Raw genomic sequence first — 20,618 nt, 5'->3', positions numbered from 1 at the left:
ACTAATATGGCATTATGTAAAAATGTGAATATGTAACAGATGTGATTCTGCAATCTGTATTTGGGGTGAAAATGGGAGTTCAAAACACAATTTGAGTCAAATGTATGAAAGATGATATATCATGAGCTATGTAATGCTTTAAATAATCAATAAAAAAAATTAAAAAAAAGAATCTGAAGAATCAGCAATCAATATTCAATTTATGATGGCCATGTAACTTTTATTCTTTGAAGGATCAGGAGTTGTGAGCTTATACTTACTTTCTTGTGCAACCATTCCTTTTGCCTGGAGTTAATGGTTGCCTTTATTTTTAAATTGCACACATTTTAGATGTCTTCAATTTTTTCCCAGAATGCTCCATCAGATATACTAGGTGCCCACCAGAATTTTTCTCCCCAGGTTTTTTAGTATCTCAAATTATCCATTCCTATCTTTTCTTGGAGACTTTCTTTTCAGAGTACAGTTTCCTCCTCATTTAATCTGGATTTACTGCTTTCTTGGCTGGCTGTAACAACCATTTTCTGGGAGTTCTCACTTTTCTTGTGTTGGATTCACTCTTTTCCTGGCCCCCATGTTCTTTGTTGCTTATTTGGCTGGGCCACATCTCTAGTAACTTCTTAGGATTATTAATTTCAAAGGGTTAAGTGGAGGGTCCTTTTGCTCTATACCATGTCTCCATTTCTTTAAAGTTCCTTTTGTAGATTTTCTCTTGTTTGGATCTCTAGAGGCACTAAAGTGCTATTTGGAAGTTCCCTGTGGAGATGGGACTTGTCCCCTGACAGGCCTACCTACAGGGTGATCTGTAAGGGATTCAGTGAGTCATTTATCTTGCCCCACAGTTTCTCCAGAGAAGTCTACTAGTCTCTAGACTGGCTGCCAGCATTCCAGAAACTGATTAGATTACTTTTCACATACTCCCACTTTATTCCGTCCTTGATTTCCCCTCTACACTGTGCTTGATATCCCTAAATTAACCTGTCTGGTTTTACCTCTCCAGAATGTAAAACTTCTGTTATCTGCTTAGGTGGAGACATAGCTGTGTTAGAGGAGTAGGGCTGAGTGTCCAAATGCTTCTTATGAGGTTTTTCAAGTAATGGTTCTGTTTTTAATCTCATCCCACACCTTACCTTTAACAATACCTGAATTATAGAGACTTTCCAGCATTCCTTCCCTCCTCTAGCTTTTAACTTATTTCTTGCAACGCCAGAGTTGCGAAAGAAATAAAATGAACACCAGTGAACTTTTCACCTAGATTTATTAATTAATAATTTGCCACATGTGTTGGTGCTACCATCTGTCTTATCTATCTATTAGATACTATGTTTATCAGATATCTTCTTTTATTAGATATCTTTTTTATCATTTGATAGTAGTTGTAAACATCATGACATTTCACCATTAAATGTTTTAGGGGTACATTTCCCAAGAATAAGAACATTTTCTTACATAGTGAAAGTAGGATTACCAAATTCAGAAAGCAAACATGGATATACTATTATCAATGTATAATATATATATATTCAGTGTACAGTTCATATTTAAATATCTCCTGTTATCTCAGTAGCATTGTTTTTATCATTCTTATTTTTCATTCCAAACTCTTAAGAATCACATGTTGAGGGCTGGGGATGTGGCTCAAGTGGTAGCGCGCTCGCCTGGCATGCGTGCGGCCCGGGTTCGATCCTCAGCACCACATACAAATAAAGATGTTGTGTCTGCCGAGAACTAAAAAATAATAAATATTAAAAAAAAAAGAATCACATGTTGAATATCCACAGTTTCTTTTTATGTTGAATGATTGACCTTTTGTCTTTATGACATTGACCTTTTGGAACATCACAAGATAGTTGTCTTGTACAAAATTCCTATTCCTCAGTTTGAAATTGGTTATTTTCCATGATTAGATTTAGATTAAGCATTTTTTTGTGTGTGTGAGAATATACTACATAGATTGTGTTGTGCGTAGCGTGGTGGCTCTTTGTTCATTGGCAACAACTAAGTTCGGTCACTTGGTTCTGAAGCCAGGCCTGGCTTCTCCGTGGTCTTTTTCCTTTTGTAATTAAAAAGCTCTGTAAGGAGGGGAGGTTAATTGCTTGTTTTCCCAACAACCTTTTACCTTATGGTTTTATCAGATATCAATAATTCTTGCTTGAATCACTTATTACAATGTTGGTTACAGCAGTGTGATATTTGTTCTATAGTTTCTTCTAAAGTAATAAATTGATGTTCATTTGCTTAAACAGAAGGACTCTTCTTTTCTGTACACCCTGTAACTATTTGTTTTAATATCAGGATGGGCTTATGGATTCTTTTTATTTCATTGGTTTTGGTTTTTTGTAGACATGTTATTTTTTGCTCAACTTGTTCCTGATTTGACAGTAGAAACCCGTTCAATCTGGCCCCTGTGTCTTTTGAACAGATTTTGAAGGTTTTCTTGCTTTCTGGCACCACAAAAAAAAAAAAAAAAAGTCCAAGGTTTACTTACGCTTTTCTTACCTTGGACTTATCTATGAGGATCAGTTATTTCTCTAAAGAACCCTGGTTTCTTTCAGTGAAGAATATGTTTTGTTCACTCATGGCTATGGGGTGACATTGCTTCTAGAAGTTTTCTGTGGCTAGTGCTAGAGATACATTCACACATACAATGTATCCCAGAATATGCATTTGAATGTGGAGTCCATAACGATATCCCAGGGTTCTTCTCCTTCCTCCAGTCTGCCCCCTGTCTTCCTTCTCTCACAAGATATTTACTAACTTTCTCAGCCTCAACCATACACACAAAATTATTTCCAAATTACTACACCCACACCACTGTTGGTGGTTGGCGTTTCCTCTTGTGTGTATATTTAAACTTCCTTCACTCTCAACTCAGCTACCTCTCACCCATCTGCTTTTCCAGCTTCCAAAATTATTTGATGATTTCATCTGCTTCCATCTTCCCTCTCATTTTCTTCTCCTTTTTTTATCCCTCTCACTGTCATTGTAGTGGGATTGGGAGACGCCTTTTGCGCTCTACCATGTTTAACTGGGAGCCCATCCTGGATGTCCCATCTGTCAGTTCCTGGAGGAGACAGGGAGGAAATAAACAGGGTTTACCTTTAATATCCAAGATAGTGCCGTCAATCATCTCTGCCTCACTTTTCCAGGCCTGAGTGCCTCCCGTGCCCCTCAAGGAGAAGCCTATACAGTGTCCTTGAAGTTTCGGCTTCTAACCATCCCAGTGGGTGGGACTTCTTTTCAGTGGTATTTGGCAGGAGACCTGAAAATTCAGAGATGTAGGCAGTGGTGGAGGGAATATGGCCAGCCTGTCTGATTATATATTTGTTTTGTGCTTGAGGACTAAATGCTCCAAATCAGACAGCTCTGGATTATTTCACACTGCAAAAAATTCATAGAACATCCTGGGAGGAAACATACCAAGCTACATGTCCCAGGCTGTTTTCAGTATCTCAGTTTTCTCATTTAGTTGACATGAGTGGAGACTTTTCCCATTAGCTTAAATACTTGAACCTTCAAAACTTTGATGTTTGTTATTTCCAATTATTTATAAGGAACATAGTTTCAAATTGCAATTTTCTTTCTGCTCTGTTAGATATGATAAGGGACAACCTGAATTACCCAGAGAATTTTGTACCTTAGAATTCTAAGGATGCTTTTGGTCTCATCTCCAGGAATGAACTAACCAAGGGCAGAGGGGGAATTTTCAAAAAAAAAAAAAAAAAACCAAAACTGATATTTGTGAGGCGGCCATCACCTCTGGAACAGTCTGAGAGATTTAATTTATTTCTCTGTGCTTTGGTAAACAAAAGCTGGCATTTTCTTTTCATGGTCTTTCAACTACAAGGCTGCTGTTTCTGTCCTTCCTCAGCCGTGGTACATTTTTTCGTGGTCAAATTTAAAACATATGGCAGGTTCACGGTCATGTTTTTGGCCAGGAACCTCTTTAAGCACTTGCCATATTGGCAGTTCTTACAGGATCCTCTCTATGCTTTATTTATTTATTTACTCTGCTTGCATTGTGGAATTGTGGGTAAAGCTGCTTTAAATCAGAATCACGTTGAATAAAAATATATAAAAGAACGTTTCGACCAAGAATAATGCGAATATTGCAACATAAATAATCTATGCCAAATTGGCTTATAGATTTCAAAACAGGAAGAACATCTTTAGCGATGTTCATGGTTTGGTTTTGCTTTGCTGCAGATTAGGTTTAGCGACAAATTCCATCTGGCTACAGCTACATGCAGTCTCTCTATTGATTGGTTATATTGGGACTTCATGGGAGTGTCCTTCAAATAGCTTTTCCCAGCATTTTTTAAAGCTCCATTGAAAAAAAAAAGAAAGAGAGAAAGAAAAAGAGAAAAAAGACCCTGTATTGTTTCAATTTGCATCCAACATGCAAAACATAGTTCTAAATTTTTAATTAGCTAAGTGAGTGGTGAAAAGGAAAAGTAATATAACAAGCCTCGGTGAGCAGCTGGGATGTGTTGCCATGACGACAAGTTCAGCAGGCTGCCATCTAGCATGTCAATGGGTAATATTGGGAGAGGGCTTTGAAACAGTGCCTGCTAGCCACAATGTGATTGGTCACGCCTCTGTTGTCTTTGTGTGAACCGGTGGATGCTGGGTAAGACCTAGAGTGAATGCTCAGCTTGTCTCAAGGCTGCAATGAGGTAATGCTTCTGAATCTTTGGGGATTATGAGCTCCTGTCTCCAAAAGACTGCAGTCTAGAATGTTTTCATTCCTATTCGCGTTAATTACCGACTATGACATGTTAGGAAGTTTTACAGCTGCCTTTATTCGTTCTTTTACATGTGCATGTGTATATTAGAGATAACACGTGTGTACGTGTCATATAGGATCTCAAGCGTATTCTAAAAAAAGAGATAACCCTCCATATTAGTCATTCTGCATAGAGTCAACATGTCATTTGATTTCTGGCATCAGTGACAATATCTCTTGGTGGATAAATGATATATTAAAGTGCATTATGTTGGGTAAGCAAACTTGTTCATTTCTAGAGAATATTTTGGCATTGATTTACTTTTTAAAAGTCTTGTATATGATTAGTGTTTATAACAGGCATAAAGGGGGTTGTGAAGAGGGTTGGATTTGCTTGGTCAGTAAGTTTAGCTCATTTTTGATTCCTTGAAATTGGCCAGTTTGTATCCTAATATTGATCTTATAGAGTATTTCATCAATTGAGCATACTGTCTGCTTCAAAATTGTCTGCCGAATAATGCTTTGACAGTTTAAGCTTGAAGCTGTAAAAGGAAGCTGTATTTACAGATGCAAAGATCTAGAAATGTTGATGGGTGGTTTGTGAAACAAATACATCAAGGTGCTGATGTGACAGAGACACATGAGCCAAACCCCTTAAGCCCTAACCCTGGCTCTCCATGACACAGCGACTTGGATTCTCTCCAGCGTTTTGTCGGGTGGTTAGAGTGCTTTATCACATTCATAAATAGTAACCTAGTGCCCTGGAAAGGTTAGGGCAGCCTCTCCAATGGTGGTGTGTGTAACTAGGGGGCAAGGCTGAGTTGGATGATCTGGTGCATCGTGTCACACAAATGGAAAGCATATGAGCTAGCTTTTGGACTGAGCCTGTCGAGCTGTCATATTGCCACCCTGTTGTATTTACCTCGCAAACAGTTCATAAAAATTTATAAGGCTTTAAATGTATAAACAAAGAATAAAAACACCTCGAATGACAAGGAATGGCAAGGAATGGCTTCTGCTGCTGCTGCCGCCGGTGCTGCTGCTTAGTGCAGCAAACTCAGCCAGCTCCCTTGCTTTATTGGAGGTCAGGCCACGGGCATGGCGTTGAGACTGGTTGATTATACCATCACCATTCAGGAAATTCGAGGCCACGTAGCTGGGACTGGTAACGGGTCTTGCTGTGCACCACACTTTCTTTAGTCAAGAATTTAAGCCTGGTTTATTTTTACTCATCTATATGGTTTCTGTTTGTTTGTATTTGTAAAGAAAGACCTTTCCAAAGATAAGTAAATGTGATGGTGCATCTAGTTGATAAGTAACTGATTCAAAATACTTGTAGCAAGTACGATCTTGGGTTGTGAAGTTCACCAACGTGTTGATTCTCTCCTGTGGCACAGATGCCACAGCCACACAGGCTGTACTTAGGCTCTTGAAGTAGGCCGGAGTCCTTTGTCTAAAACAAAAGCAGGATGCATTGACCTTAGGAAGAAGAATCCACCTGTTGATAAGACAGGCACTTCTCGCTGTAAACAATTTAATGTTCTGTTACTTTTCTTTGTCTGGGGAGAGGTTTTGTGGTTTCAGATCTCAAGCATGCTTTGCTAATTTAAGCAGTTTTTAGGATCATTAATGATTCAGAGTTTACACAAGAGCGGATCCTATGCATCCAGTTATGCAGGCAGGATTGGTTGCTTTGCAGGCTGTCCCGCCCCCTCTACTTGACAAGTCATATATTTATTTGTCTTCATATGAAGACAGCATTATTTTGGGTCCTCTGTGCTAACTTGTCTTCCTTAGTCAAGTAGCGAAATTCTAATCGTTTACATGATGTAGTATGTGTCAGTGGATCAGATTTGATAGGTCAGGGTCTTCATTGTTAAGTCCTCTCGGGGCACTTAACACAGGCAGAATTAACATGTTAAAGATGAAGTTAAACGGAAGAAGGTAAAGAAATCTTCTGTGTCGTATACTGCATTGCAAAAGCTTTTTAGTATTTCAAAAGCGCTCTCAAAGGGGAGCAATGGCAAGTCCCAACTAGTGTGAGTCGTTATATCCTGTGACAGGTTCCACAATGAATGGCTTGCGATTGATGCGAAGCCTGATGCCTCGAGATTAATGGCAGATGCAGTGTTGTAGTGTTTCTCTTTCATCACTAATATTATCCAATGAAGCCCATAGCTTAGCAAAGGGCTCTGCTCAGAAATAATGTGATTGATGATACTGATGCTCTGTAAAGTTTCCAAAAACATGACCCTCCAGGGAAGTCCGGGTGGGGGGCAGTGGATGTGTGTACAGATAATTTGAGAAGAAGCTCCTTTGGGTGAAGCATGAGGAGTGGAGAATGTTTGTTTACCCCCAGTAAGAAAAACATGGTCTCTTTTCGGCAAACTTTATTATGACGTCAGAAAGTGGCATTTGTAAAATACTTAACTTCATTCATAAATTGTCACTAAAGTAACATCAAGTGACACCAATCTTTCTAAGAAACTCACTGCTAAATGTGGATGTTGTCTGTGCTAAAATGTTACGTTATTTCTAATACTGTAAAAACAAAACCTTATAGTGTTCAAATTCAGAATCCTAATAATTGACATAGGAACGAGTCTGAAATGTACTTCTGTTTCATTCATGAAGAAAGGGTTTCTGTTACATTAATGACCCTGGAAAACTCACAAGGGAGAGTATCTTTGGTGGTGAGTAAACTTTGCGTGTCACTACAGCTCTTCCGGTGGGCTGCTAATGAATATTCAGTTGTGAAGTCTGGAAGGGAGTAATTTTCAAATCTTTGTGACCTAGAATCTCCTTTCATATGGTGGATTTTACACACGTAATGTGGTTTGAATGTGTCAAATCTTTATTTGGAGCTGATATTATTCAGCTTGGATATGTGGTGAGGTGTATGTAATATATAACACTGGAATAGCAAATGCTGTCTTTACACTTTAGACATGTTCATCTAGCATCCCTGAGCTGAAAGTTTGTTTCTTTTGATGGACAGTACTGTGTGTCTTCCTTTCATCCTCAAAGTACTAGGCCAGTGCAAAGTATGACGTGGATTCTGACACACATGTCTTATTTAGTTGTTGAAATAGTGGTGGTTTTATATGGGGGAAGTTATGAAAAGTTATTTCTGATCTCAGAAACAGGAAAAGGAAGGGTTCTATGAAATCTTGGATGAGTAGTCTGTTGAATTTTCTTATCATCAAACAGTGTTACTCTTTACCCAGTTCCTCTTTCAGTCCACATAAAAATTGGTAGTCTTGAAATTTGAAATTTTGATGTTAAAGGAAATGTTATAGTCGTATTTAAATCAAAGCAGTTGCACCATGTATATGACCCTTTATATACTCACTGTGCTTTGTATGTCTAGTATGAATGTGGGCTGGTGACAATATATCAGTTTGGGATGTTGGATAGAATCCCATTTGAATATTGTTCCATTTACTTGTTGGGGTACATAGAGCACATTAGTCTTACTACTTTAGATGAGAAATATACATACATCACAGGGTTATATGAATTTAGGTGACCTACATAAAGTGCCTGCCATACAGTGGGTGCTCAATGGACGTTACTCTCTATTTGCATTTAATTGCTCAATTGACCAAATTCTTTTAGCCTTAAATAGGATATCTTTTTTGATGGGATAGGAGAAACATTATTTCTTCTTCAACACTAATAACTTATTCCAAAAGAATATCTTTCTGATATGATTAGAAAATCTTATCACCTGTACTTACGTAATATCCTTGGTTTTATCAGCTTAAAAATAGTAATACCATTCGTATCAACATATTTAGAGCATCAGTGGAAAGCCATCAGGGAGGAGTTAGAAGGATCTGGAATGGGAAGCTCATTCTGGTAGTCACACATGGGGTGCATGTGCGAGACCAACAGGTAACTCCCAGGAGTCTAGGTGAAGACCTAAAGGGCGGTGGCCCAGTCAAGAAAGAAGCAAAACAGAGGTATCTAAACAGTGAGTGGCCTGGCTCTGTTGATGACTTAGATGGTGAGGGCAAGAGGGTGGTTGCTGAAGAAAAAACGGGAATTCTTTGGGACCTAGGACCATGTCAGAGGTGGTGCTTTATTCCAAAGGTACAAATTAGGAGATTCAAGAGGGAGAAGGATTTATGGGAAAGAGAACAAGTATGGTTTGGGACATGCTGAGTTTTAGGTACTGGGCCATCTAGGGGGAGAGAGGGTTTAAGAATGGGTTTGGAACCCATGAGCTCTATGTAGCTGAGGATTATGACTGGGAGCGTGGGTGGGTGGGAGTGTGCTGGGTGTGGCTGGAGCAGGGAGGAGGGCTCCTGCTAGAGTCCTATCAGGTACTCCTTTCTAGAGATTAGTCAAGGAAAACAGTTACAGAAAGAGGAAACTCAGATCCTAGATGTGAGTTTAGAATCCAGGTGTTCTTTTAGTAGTTTACACATGACAGGTTTCCCCAAAGAAATGGATAAGTCATTGGTTTGGAACTGAAAAATCAGAGCTGTGGTCTGCCAACTCCCCCGAGGCCTTTCCATCTCTTCAGGTCTGCCCTTCCAGCATTGCCCCTTCTGGAAGCTGATCTCCTGGTGGTTAGTACTCAGGCCAGAACACACATTGGCTCTAATGTTCAAGAAACTAAAGCACTAGAGATGGCTATAGGAAGGAGGACACTGAACTGTCAAAACAGAAACTGGAATTCAAAATAGCTTTTACTCATCTTCCTCATGTTTAGTTAAGTTTATTAGAGGAAATGATGTAGGGCACATAGAAATTGTAACTTCTAAGTACTCTTGGAAAGTGTTAATGAAGCAAGTTGTTCTTTTCTTCTCCAAATTTTGCTTCCAACATTATATATATATATATATACAAAATCAGTGCCATAGCTATTATGATTATCTGTCAGTAAAGCTTTCCTTTTAACTGTGACCATAGGCAAGTTATCTAACTTTCCTATATTTTGTCCATAACATGGAGATAATAGTATCTATTATGTAAGATTCTTGAGAGAAACAAATGACATGGCATGTGTAAAGCCCCTATGATAATACTTGTTTTACGTCCACACTCAATAAAGGAGACTCATTAGTAGGAGGGATGGAAGATGGGACTGGGGATATAGCTCAGTTGGTAGAGCGCTTGCGTCATATGTACAAAGCCCTGGGTTCAATCCCCAGCACCAAGATGGAAGGAAGAAATATACTGAGGGTCTGGAAGCATCAGCAGTGAGAGGAATGTGGTTCAAGATGGCAGGGCCCATGATGATGGTAACATAATTGTCAGAATGTATTGGTATTCTTATGGTGAATCAAGGGTGGTGTCCACACCAGACAGTTGGATGTTTGGGACCCAAGATGGATCTAGTTTGTTCAGTGTTGTACATTACAGTTGTTTGGTTTGTTTCATTTTAGTTTCCTGTAATCAAATAGTTGTACACTGGGGTAAAAGCAGTGCCTAAGGAAAAAGTCATTAGAACCCTATATGGGGTTTATAGGATCATCAGTGTGGGATTACAAAAAATACAGTGCTGAAAAAGTATGGAAACATGAAAACTTTACCAAGCATTACCAAGGACATAGTAATGTTGATCTTGGAAAATGGAAGTCTCTCTATTTTTTTTTAATTTATTTTTTTGTTGCAGGTGGTGGACCTTTATTTTACATATTTATTTATATGTGGTGCTAAGCATGGAACCCAGAGTCTCACATATGCCAGGCAAGCACTCTACTACTGAGCCATGACTCCAGCCCTGGAAGTCTCTATTTTCTAAAGCAGGAAAAGACAAAGGGAGGTATAAGGAAAAACAGTGAGGGAGCTAGTAGAAAATTAATTGGTGCACACCAAAAAAAAATAGCTGAATGTTGGTGGGAGCAAGACTTGTAAGTGTTAGTATTTTTTTTATTAATCAAAAAAGGTAGGGGGAGAGGTAATACTTTGCTTTCAAACCTGGATATCACCAATGGGGTGGGGGTGGTTTCAGGGTGTGTGATAGGACTACAAGGACTTTTATCTTTCCCTCTTAGCTGTCTGAAATCTAACCCAAGTATCCTCAGACTTGGGGACTTCACATAATGAGAACATTTCAGTAAAATTTGTGTGAACCAAAGTAAGATTTCCAGCTTGTAGTTCTGACAAATAAGTAGTTTTTTTAAGCCTACTATCACCATTATTGCATCTAAAAAAGAAGACATCTCTCTCTCTCTCTCTCTCTCTCTCTCTCTCTCTCTCTCTCTCTCTCACACACACACACACACACACACAAACACACACACACACACACACACAAACATACACACAGGAGTAGAAGGGCATAATAAAAGACACGTTTTTAATCCAGCAAAGTTATCTTTATGACAGCATTTTTACATTATCCTAATTTATTCTTCTTTTCATGGGAACTGGTGAAATAATTGTTCACAAAAGCGCATACTCACCCACTCACCCACCAGAATTTGGAAAGTGCTGGTCCAGCTCTCAGGTGACCAGCCCAGGACAGCTCAGGAGACAGAAATCCTACCACCTCTGCTTCTGAGATCCCAGTGCTGAAAAGACCAACCCTTTTTCCTGACCACTTTGTGGCCCCAAGCCAATTTATCAAAAGGATCTTTGTTGCCAGGGGATTTTTTTTCCCCTTCTTTTTAGAGAGTAGATTGGATTGGGGAGGGGGGGAGGGTGGACAGCATAAAAGGTAAATAGTATAACCCAGGGAGGTGACACTTTAAATACTTACAGTGATTAAGTACATATGACTTTAAGCTATGTAGGCAAGAATATTTTAGATTCTAGCATAAAGTAATAGGATATAGTATCACATGGGGAATAATGTCTTTCTCCATCAGCCGTTTGTTCTTAAAACAAGCCTTTTATGAGGTGTGGAACTTTAAAAGGGGCCAGTTTTGCTACTCCTATGAGAATTGACTCCATTATTACAAAATATGAATGTGGTAGACATGCTGATTTTTGGAAAGGTAACAGAAAATTTACTAATCTGAACAGATCATTAAGAGCACAGTCTCCTTCATTAACATATGTGCTACTTGAAAAGACATTAAAGACCTGGTATGGCTGTGACTTAGCAAGGAAAGGCATAAAAAGGGAAAATGCAGAGGAAAACGTGTACCATGCTTCTTTTATTATAAAAGCACTCTCAGACAACTTCTGTTGCTAAGTTTTGTAAACTTAGAGTTGACGTTAGTAGTTTAGTATTCGGAAACGTTTACTTTTTTTATAAGATAAAATTTTTTATTTTATTTTTGCCCAAATATTTACAATTTCTGAAGTACCTCCTTTGTTTTCTTTTTAAAAGTTTGTTCTTTATAGATATACATGACAGTAGAATGTATTTTAAATTTTTTAACATTTTTTAGTTGTAGATGGACACAATAACTTTGTTTTATTTATTTATGTGGTGCTAAGGATCAAACCCAGTGCCCCACTCATGGGAGGCAAGTGCTCTACCACTGAGCTGTAGCCCCAGTCCAGTAGAATGTATTTTGATGTATTATAAGTACATGGTTATTATTGTGGTCATACATAATGTGGAGTTACACTGGTTGTGTATTCATATATGAGCATAGGAAAGTTATGCCTGATTCCTTCTACTGTCTTTCCTATTCTCATCCCCTCTCCCTTCCCTTCATCTCCTTTTTCCTAATCCAATGAACTTCTTTCTTTTCTTCTCCTCACACCCCCCTTATTGCATGCATATTAGCGTCCGTGTATCAGAGAGAACATTCGGCTTTGGCAGAAACATGTACTTTTAAAAATCAGTTTCATTTGAATCATTCCTAAACTATCAACTCTGGTCTTTCAATTCACAGGGTTTGCAGCTCTTATATGTTAAATTTATGTGTCTGGTATTGGGGGCATTGATCTTGGACCACAGTTCTGATCACACCAAAGGATAAGGGAGTTAATTTGATCACTCATTCACCTGTCAGTATAGACTGTCACATTGCTCTTGGTTCAGAATGAGAAAATACTTTGTGCCATCTTATCAGTCTTTAACTCTGTGTGTGTGGTAGTGGTGGTGGGGGTGTCCTGAATTTGAGTTAGAAACCAACTTTTACACACTTTTCACACTTTTCTTTCTGTGATTTCAGTAAATAACGGTAAGTGTGACATTCAGACATCTCCAGTAGCCTTTGCCCTCTGGGTACCCATGATGGGTACCCATCAGTGATGTTCATACTTACTGGTAATTTAGTTTTAATGATTCCTTAGCAAGAGGGTTGGACAGTGGTTGGGTTCAGTGTACTGAACAGACCAAGCAGTTTGTCACTCACTGAGGAAGAGCCTTTCTCGGATTCAGGCCACATCACTGTCCCCCACTGGACCCTTGCCTTAAGAGTGTCATGGAGGCCAAAGAAGGTCACCACCACTGGTGCACAGGGAAGTGTTTGGGTGACTCTCACTAACTATAGGGGGTATCCACATGAAGCAGTTTTAGCTTCGTGGACACCTGCCTCTGCCTGCCTGCCTCCCTCCCTCCCTCTCTTTCTCCCCGCCCCTCCCCACCGACCCAAAGTGCTGCTTGCCCATAGCCAGAAATGAAAATCCTCATTTGTCTTGAGTAGGAAATTTACCCATTACCCATAAACCTTTTCTGGCAAATCCACTCATGCTGCATCTATGACTTCCAGATTTCACTCTCTAATATGGTAGCATTAAAAAATATAACCTAGCCTAAAGATTTTTGTTGAGCAGGCATTTTGCTGTTCTATTATGAGAAAACTGCACATGGAGCTATTGTTTTTGGACCAGGGATTGAACCCAGGGGCACTTAACCACTGAGCTACATCCTTAGCCCTTTTTATTTTTTTTATTTTGAGACATGGTCTCTCTAAGTTGCTTAGGGCCTCACTAAGTTGCTGAGGCTGGCTTTGAACTTGAGATCCTCATGGAGCTCTTTTTAAAGTATCCACTGGGTCCCATGATGCAGTGGGAAGGCCATTAGAATTTTGAATTTTTTTATTTTTAACTCATGAGAGTATAATTGTTGAGATGTACAATTTGAGGGTTTTTGTTTGGGGTGGAATTTTTTGAGTCCATAGAACATAGAAACCAGTTGTGCTTATATACTGAGTGTATTTGAGTGACACAGAAGTAACAACAATTTGAACTAAAAGTAGGAAGTCTGAAGATTTGGTGGGGGGAAAGTCCAGGCCCTACTTGTTTTTTCTCTCAATGGCGATGGCTTCAGCCAAGACTAAGGAGGGAGTCTTTGAAAGCGCCCATCTCTCCTCTCTGTATGGTGGAGATAAAAGAAAAAGGGTCAAAAAGGGAATCAGTGAACTCCTTAATTACATTTGACGCTAATGACCTGGTCTGTGGGGAGTGTGGGTGCCTCATTCTCCGTTGGACACTGATGACCAAGCTCATTAGTACGTGTGCCAGAGGGTGGACTTGGGGAAAGGGAGATGGGTACTCCTGTCAATCAGGTTGGCTTCTCATTAGTAACTCTAAAGAACAGATTGTGCCAAAGAAGCCAGAGTCACAATAAAGGAGGTGACTTTTCCTTAACCATGTCTGTCTAATACCACAGAGGTGGGGAAAAGAGAAATGTCTGGTATGGTGATAAACAAATGAACTGAAAGGGAATATTTTTGAGGCTGAAATAAGACTTAAAAAAAAAAAAACTCAACTACATCAACCCTAAAATGAAAGTCAGGCTTGTAAAAAGAAAACAAATAAAGTGAACCTATTTGGTTCTCCTTTTAATAGTGCTATTATAAAGAGAAAATCATGTGGCTTCTGGCTTCTGGTAGAGTCAGGTGGAGCAAGCACCCTCCAGCCTCTCCCTCACAGTGAACACCGCCATAAACCTGGACAGGGTGCACACAGCAGCTACATGAGGACTCTGAAATGTGGATGACAGCAGGCGCAGTGGAGAAGGGAGTCAGAATTCGAAGCATCACCCAACTAGCACGAATGTCTTGAGTGCCCTGTTAGTCTACCCAGAATACACTCAAGGGTAGGCCAAATCACATTAGTATGGACAGAAAGTTCTTCAAGTGAAGCCCTTGCTTCTTGACCTGAGGAGCAGGAAAGGGGACTTCAAAGCTCAGAGTGAGTGAGTAGGAGAAGTGTCCCCATTTCATTTTCTTCTTTTTTCCTCTCCTTCCCCAGTTGGTAGTCAGTCCGACAGAGGCACAGTGACAGTAGGGACTGAGCAAGCCCTAGGACTGTGAGGAGAGGGAATCTTTTCTGGTCCAAGGAACTATGGTCCCAATGAGACAAATTCTCCTTGCTTCTTTTCTCCCTGTGTCCTTCCAACTCTGGGCAAGAGACTGAGATGCAGTTGCTGGAAGTACATGGTGGAGCAAGGCAACTGAGGCTCCAGTCTTCTGGCAGAATGAATAGCTACCAGCACCACCACCCAGAATTGAAACCACCATCCCACTCATTGGCATGTATCCAAAAGATCTAAAATCAGCATCCTATAGGCATGTAGCCACACCAGTGTGTATAACAGTGCGATTCACCATAGCCAAGCTATGGAACCAGCCCAGGTGCCCATCAACAGACGAATGGATAAAGGAAATGTGGCACATATACACAATGGAGTCTTACTCATCCATAAAGAAGAAGAATTATGATGTTTGCTGGTAAATAAATGGATGAAACAGGAGAACATCATGCTAAGTGAAATAAGCCAGACCCAGAAAGTCAAGGGTCAAATGTTTTCCCTCATATGTGGAAACTAGACCAAAATATGAGGGAAAGATAAACCAGGTGAGAGAAGGGTGTCCATGAAAATAAGAGAGAGATGAATGGGGTAGAGGAAGAGGATTGAAGGGGAGGGAAGAGGGACAAGAAAAGAGAGGAACAGTGGAATGAAACCAACTGAACTGCCCTATGTACATAAATGAATATACCACAGTGAATTTTGCCTTTATGTTTATCTATGGTGCACTATTTAAAGAAACTGTTAAGTAAATAGAAGACAGACCAGTAGAATAGAGGGAAAGGAACAGGGGCAGGGAGGAGGGAAGGGAAAGGGGACATACTGGTGACTGAATTGGAGCAAATTATATTCCATGCTCATATAATTATGTCAAATGAATCTCAAAATTTATAGCTATAATGCAGTAATAATTTTTTCTTAAATAACATTAAAACACTGAGCAGAGAGGAAAGAAAGGAAGGAGGGAAGAAAGAAAAGTATTGGGAAGATCACAGAGAGGATCTTGTACCAGACAGATGCAGTTGCTGGAAGTACATGGCTGAGCAAGCAGTTAAAGCTTGTGACAGAAAGACCATAAAAGACCCGCACCCGCAGTCCCCAAACTGAAAAGTGTTGGGGAGATCACAGAGAACCCAGAACACTATTGCATAGAATACTATATGAATGCCTGGGCTCACTTCTTAGCTGTGCATGTTTGGACCAGTGCTAAGCAGCATTTCAAACCTTTTGAGAGCTGAAAGTGAACTAGACCTTCACACAAATCCCAGACTGACTATTGAATGGTATACATGGGGTTCAAATCCAAATAGCATTGTAAAAGCTTTGAGATTCAATTCAGATCACTCCTGATGGAGGTGGCTTGGATATGGCAAGCTGAACCAAAGCATGTTGATCATCTGTTTAAAAAAAAAAAAATTCAAGCTGGGCATGGTGGTACATGCCTATAATCCCCGCTGCTCAGGAGGCTAAGGCAGGAGAACTGCAAGTTCAAAGCCAGCCTTAGCAACTTAGCAAGGCTCCAAATAACTCAGCAAGACCCTGTCTCTGAATAAAATACAAAAAAGGGCTGGGGAGTGGCTCAGTGGTTAAGTGCTCCTGGGTTCAATCTCTGTTAAAAAAAAAAAAAATTCCAACATTGTCCTTAGGATTTAAAGATTCAGAATCTCATAATATAGTAATCAACAGTACTCAAAATTACAGTAGCTTCTGAAGGACCAGGATAACTTCAATTTGTTTGAGAAAGGACAATTAACAGTTGCAAATATTGAGATGTCACTGATATTGGACATTTTCAAAGACATTAAATCAACGGTTGTAATCCTGGTCACAGAAATGTGGGAATAGAAGATATAATTCAGAAGCAGTTCATGATTTGGGAATTTAAATACGTAATAACCAACATTGAAAATGTATGGATGGCCTCAATAACCGGGTATAAAGTAGGAGAGTCAGTGGCTTTGAGGATACGATCGATAGAAATTGTCCAGTTTCAAAAAAAGTGATAAGAAGATCGAAAAAGTAAGTAAACAGAGCCCCAGGGATATATGGGACAATACAAAAAAATGTTCAGCATTTGTGGAGTAGCCAGTGTTCCAAAAAGAATACGATTTGAAGAAATAATGTCCCAAAACTAAATTTGATAAATGACCTAAACTTTCAGATTTAAGAAACTGAACAAATCTATTCAGGATAAACACAAAAAATCCAGACTAGATACATCATAAACTGCTGAAAACAAAACAGAGAAAAATCTTTTTTTTTAAAAAAAACAATATTTTAAAAATTCTTTTAATTTGTTTTAATTAGTTACACATGACAGTGCAATGGCATTGATAATCATACATTTGAATCAGATGGGATATAATATCTCATTTTTCTGAGTATACAGGTTGCAGAATCACATTGGTCATGCACTCACATATATACACACAGTAATGAGAAAAATCTTGAAGACAGCTAGAGAAGTATGATACACAATATGTAATAAAATATGTTAAACAATTGCACATTTTTCATTAGAAACCACAAAGGCTAGGATGAAGTGCAACAATATTTTTGAAGTATCCAATGAACATATCCTTCTAATATGAAGTTGAAATAATGTCATCCTCAGGTAAAAGAAGACTAAAATTATTCATTACCAGATGTATTTCAAGGGAAATGCTGATCAACAGGGAATTGTGCCAGAGGAAATTTTGGAACATCAAGAATAAAGGAAAAAGAATGGCAAATATTTTGGTAAATATAATTCATTATTTTTGAGTTCTTTAAAAAATGTGAAAAATGATAGAAAGCAAATATTAATAGAATAGAGTTTTCATGTATATAAATGTAACACAGGTGGCAACTATAACATAAAGGAAGACAGGGGAAAGGGTCTAATATGATAACAAGGTTTGCCAAATGAAAATGCTAATTCTCAGCAAACTGAAAAAAATAAGTATAAATACTGAAATGTCTAGAACAACTAAAAACACTATGCAAAGAAATATGATTAATAATCAATAGATAATTAATATAGAATAATAAAATTATTCAAATAATCCAAATGAAAGAAAGGCAAAACAAAAGAACAAAATGAAGAAGGAAAAATAAATCATGTACTAAATGATAACTATAAAAATTACATTAAATATAAGGTGTTTCAACATAGCAATTAAATAACAGATTTTCAGCATGGATTTTTTAAAAAATGACTGAAGAATATGCTGTCTGCAGTACATTTTAAATAGAATAATAATTTGAATAGCTCAAAACAAAAACATATCTACAGAATAAAGGTGAAAGGAAAAACGGGAGAACAAGTAATAGCAAGTAATTGTAAAAGCAGTGGACAGACAGCCAGTAAGGATATAGAAAAATTGAGCAATACTATCAAACAACCTGATCTAGTTGACATTTTTAAAATGTTCCTCTTCCAAATAGCAGAATACACATTCCTTTCAAATCCTCAGGGAATATTTGCAAAGATAGGTGATAGTTTGAAACTTAAAACACACCTAAAAAACTGTTAAAAGAATTGAAATCATCCAAAAGAAGTCTCTTACCATAATGGGATTTAACAGAAATCAAAAACAGGAAGATAATTGATAATATTCCAAATACTAGTAAATTAAAGTCTACTTCTGAGTAATCCATGGATGAAGAGGAAGCTTCAGAGAAAGTAGAAAATCTTTTTAAGTGAACAAAGATGAAAACAGTATATCATAATTCATATGAAGCAGCTAAAGTAAGTCTTAGAGGGAAATACATAGATTAAGTGCTCATATTAGAAAAGAAAAAAAGATCTATACTGAGCAATCTATGCCAAAGTAGATAAAAGCAAAATAAATCCAAAGCAGGTAGAAGAAAGAAAATAATAAAGATAAGATTACAGATCAATGAATTTGAGAATTCATTGAAAATATTGGAGAAAACCAATGAAATCCAAAGCTGAGTCTTCCAAAATATCAATGAAATTGATAAACCTCTGTCTGGATTGATAGGAAACTAAGAAGACACAAATTTGCAATATAAGTAGTAAAAGAGGCTATAACACTACTGTCCCCACTAGAAGTATAAGCAAATTCCAAAAACAGCTCTGTGCACATAAATTCAACAATTAGATAAAGTGAACCAAATCCTGGAAAGAATAACCTGCCAAAGCTTACACAAGGAGAAATACACTGTCTGAATAGTCCCATGTCTTTTTAACAAATTTGTTTTTTAGCTAAAACTTTACAAGGTTCCAAAACCAAAATACTTCAGGTCCAAATAGTTTTATTGGAAAGTCTATGAATCATTTATGGAAGAAATACTATCAGTTCTTCAAAAAAGAAAGAAAGAAAGAAAAAAGAAGGCAGTACTTCCCAATTATCCTTATCCCCAAACCAAAGATATTACTATAGAAGAAAATGACACATCAGTGTCCTTTGTGAATGTTGGTGTAAGAAATCTTCTACAGTATATTAGCAAATTGGATCCAGCAATATAAAAAAATAATAAATCATGACTGAATGAGATAAGCCTTGGGACATAAGGCTAGATTAGCATTTGAAAATGTAACCCACCACATTAACAGACAAAAGAAGAAAATCATATACTTTTGATTCAGAAAAAGCAATTGACCAAATTCACATATATTGATGATAAAAATCTCTTAACAACATATGAAAAGAAGGCAGATTTCTGGGCCTGGTAAAGAACATCTGTGAATATCTGCAGCTAACCATCAAACTTAATGAAGAAAGACTGAGTGCTCTCCTTTTAAGACTGGAAATGGGACAAGGGTGTTAACCTTCTGCATTCCTATTCAGCATTGTATTCAAATTTGTATCCATTGGCATAAAGCAAGAAAAAGAAATAAAAGGCTTGAAAGGTCTAATGAAATTGTCTCTTTGCAAACAACTTGACTTATAGAAAACTCCAAGAAGTTTACCCCCCCCCCCAAAAAAAAAAACCTGCTAGAACTACATTGCTAATTGAATCGTATTGGTTCTTTTTAGTTATACATGACACCAGAATCCATTTTGATATAATTATACAACTATATCTTATTCTAGTTAGGATCCCATTCTTATGGATGTACCCGATTGTGGGATTCACTGTGTTGTTTTCATATATGTTCATGGGAAGTCTGAAAGACAGGTCAGTAGTTTATGAGGCTGAATATATCCATAGCATAAGACCCAGCAATCTCATTACTAGGACATGCAACATGGATGAATTTCAACATTATGCTCTGTGAAGAAGCCAGTATCAAAAGCTTACATGGTATATGCCACTTATATGACATTCTAAAAAAGGCAAACCAATAGGGACTAAGAACATATCAGTAGTTTCTCCAGAATAGGGGTGTATAATGCACAGTATGAGGGAATTTTGGGGATTGATAGGACGACTCTGCATTAATGTGGTTTCTAAAAATATTGTACTTTCACCTTTTTTACTTAAAGGAAGCACTTTACAGTTTCTCTCTGGCACATCTGAATTGATGTCATTACTTCTTTTGTTCTTTTTGGCCATGTTAGGTGAAATAAAGGCTACTTGAACACAAGATTGAGATATCAAAACAGTTGATCTGATAGCATAGACAGTGACTCAGTGAATAATGGACAGGTAGTGTATACAGTATGAATACACTAGACAAAGAGATGATGGACATCCCAGGCAGAATGGATTGGGACAGCAGGAGATATCATCACGTCATTCAGAACAGCCTTCGATGTAAAACTTATGAATTGT

General features: G+C 38.1%; 1 protein-coding gene across 9 annotated transcripts in view; it reads left to right on the top strand.

Annotated features, from left to right (window-relative positions):
* The window catches only part of STOX2 (storkhead box 2), a 227,520-nt gene that overhangs the window by 165,791 nt on the left and 41,111 nt on the right, over positions 1-20,618 (top strand). For 2 of the 9 annotated variants that reach the window (XM_081268917.1, XM_081268915.1), the window contains exon 3: positions 17,509-17,633. The exons of the other annotated variants lie outside the window; for them this stretch is intronic. The gene's annotated coding sequence lies outside the window, so the exon portion shown is untranslated. The remainder of the gene's footprint in view (positions 1-17,508; positions 17,634-20,618) is intronic. 9 annotated transcript variants of the gene reach the window in all.

The sequence above is a fragment of the Spermophilus citellus genome, assembly GCF_964194105.1.
Source record: "Spermophilus citellus genome assembly, chromosome: 16".
NCBI classification, from domain to species: Eukaryota; Metazoa; Chordata; class Mammalia; order Rodentia; family Sciuridae; genus Spermophilus; species Spermophilus citellus.
This window is presented reverse-complemented; position numbering and strand designations above follow the sequence as displayed.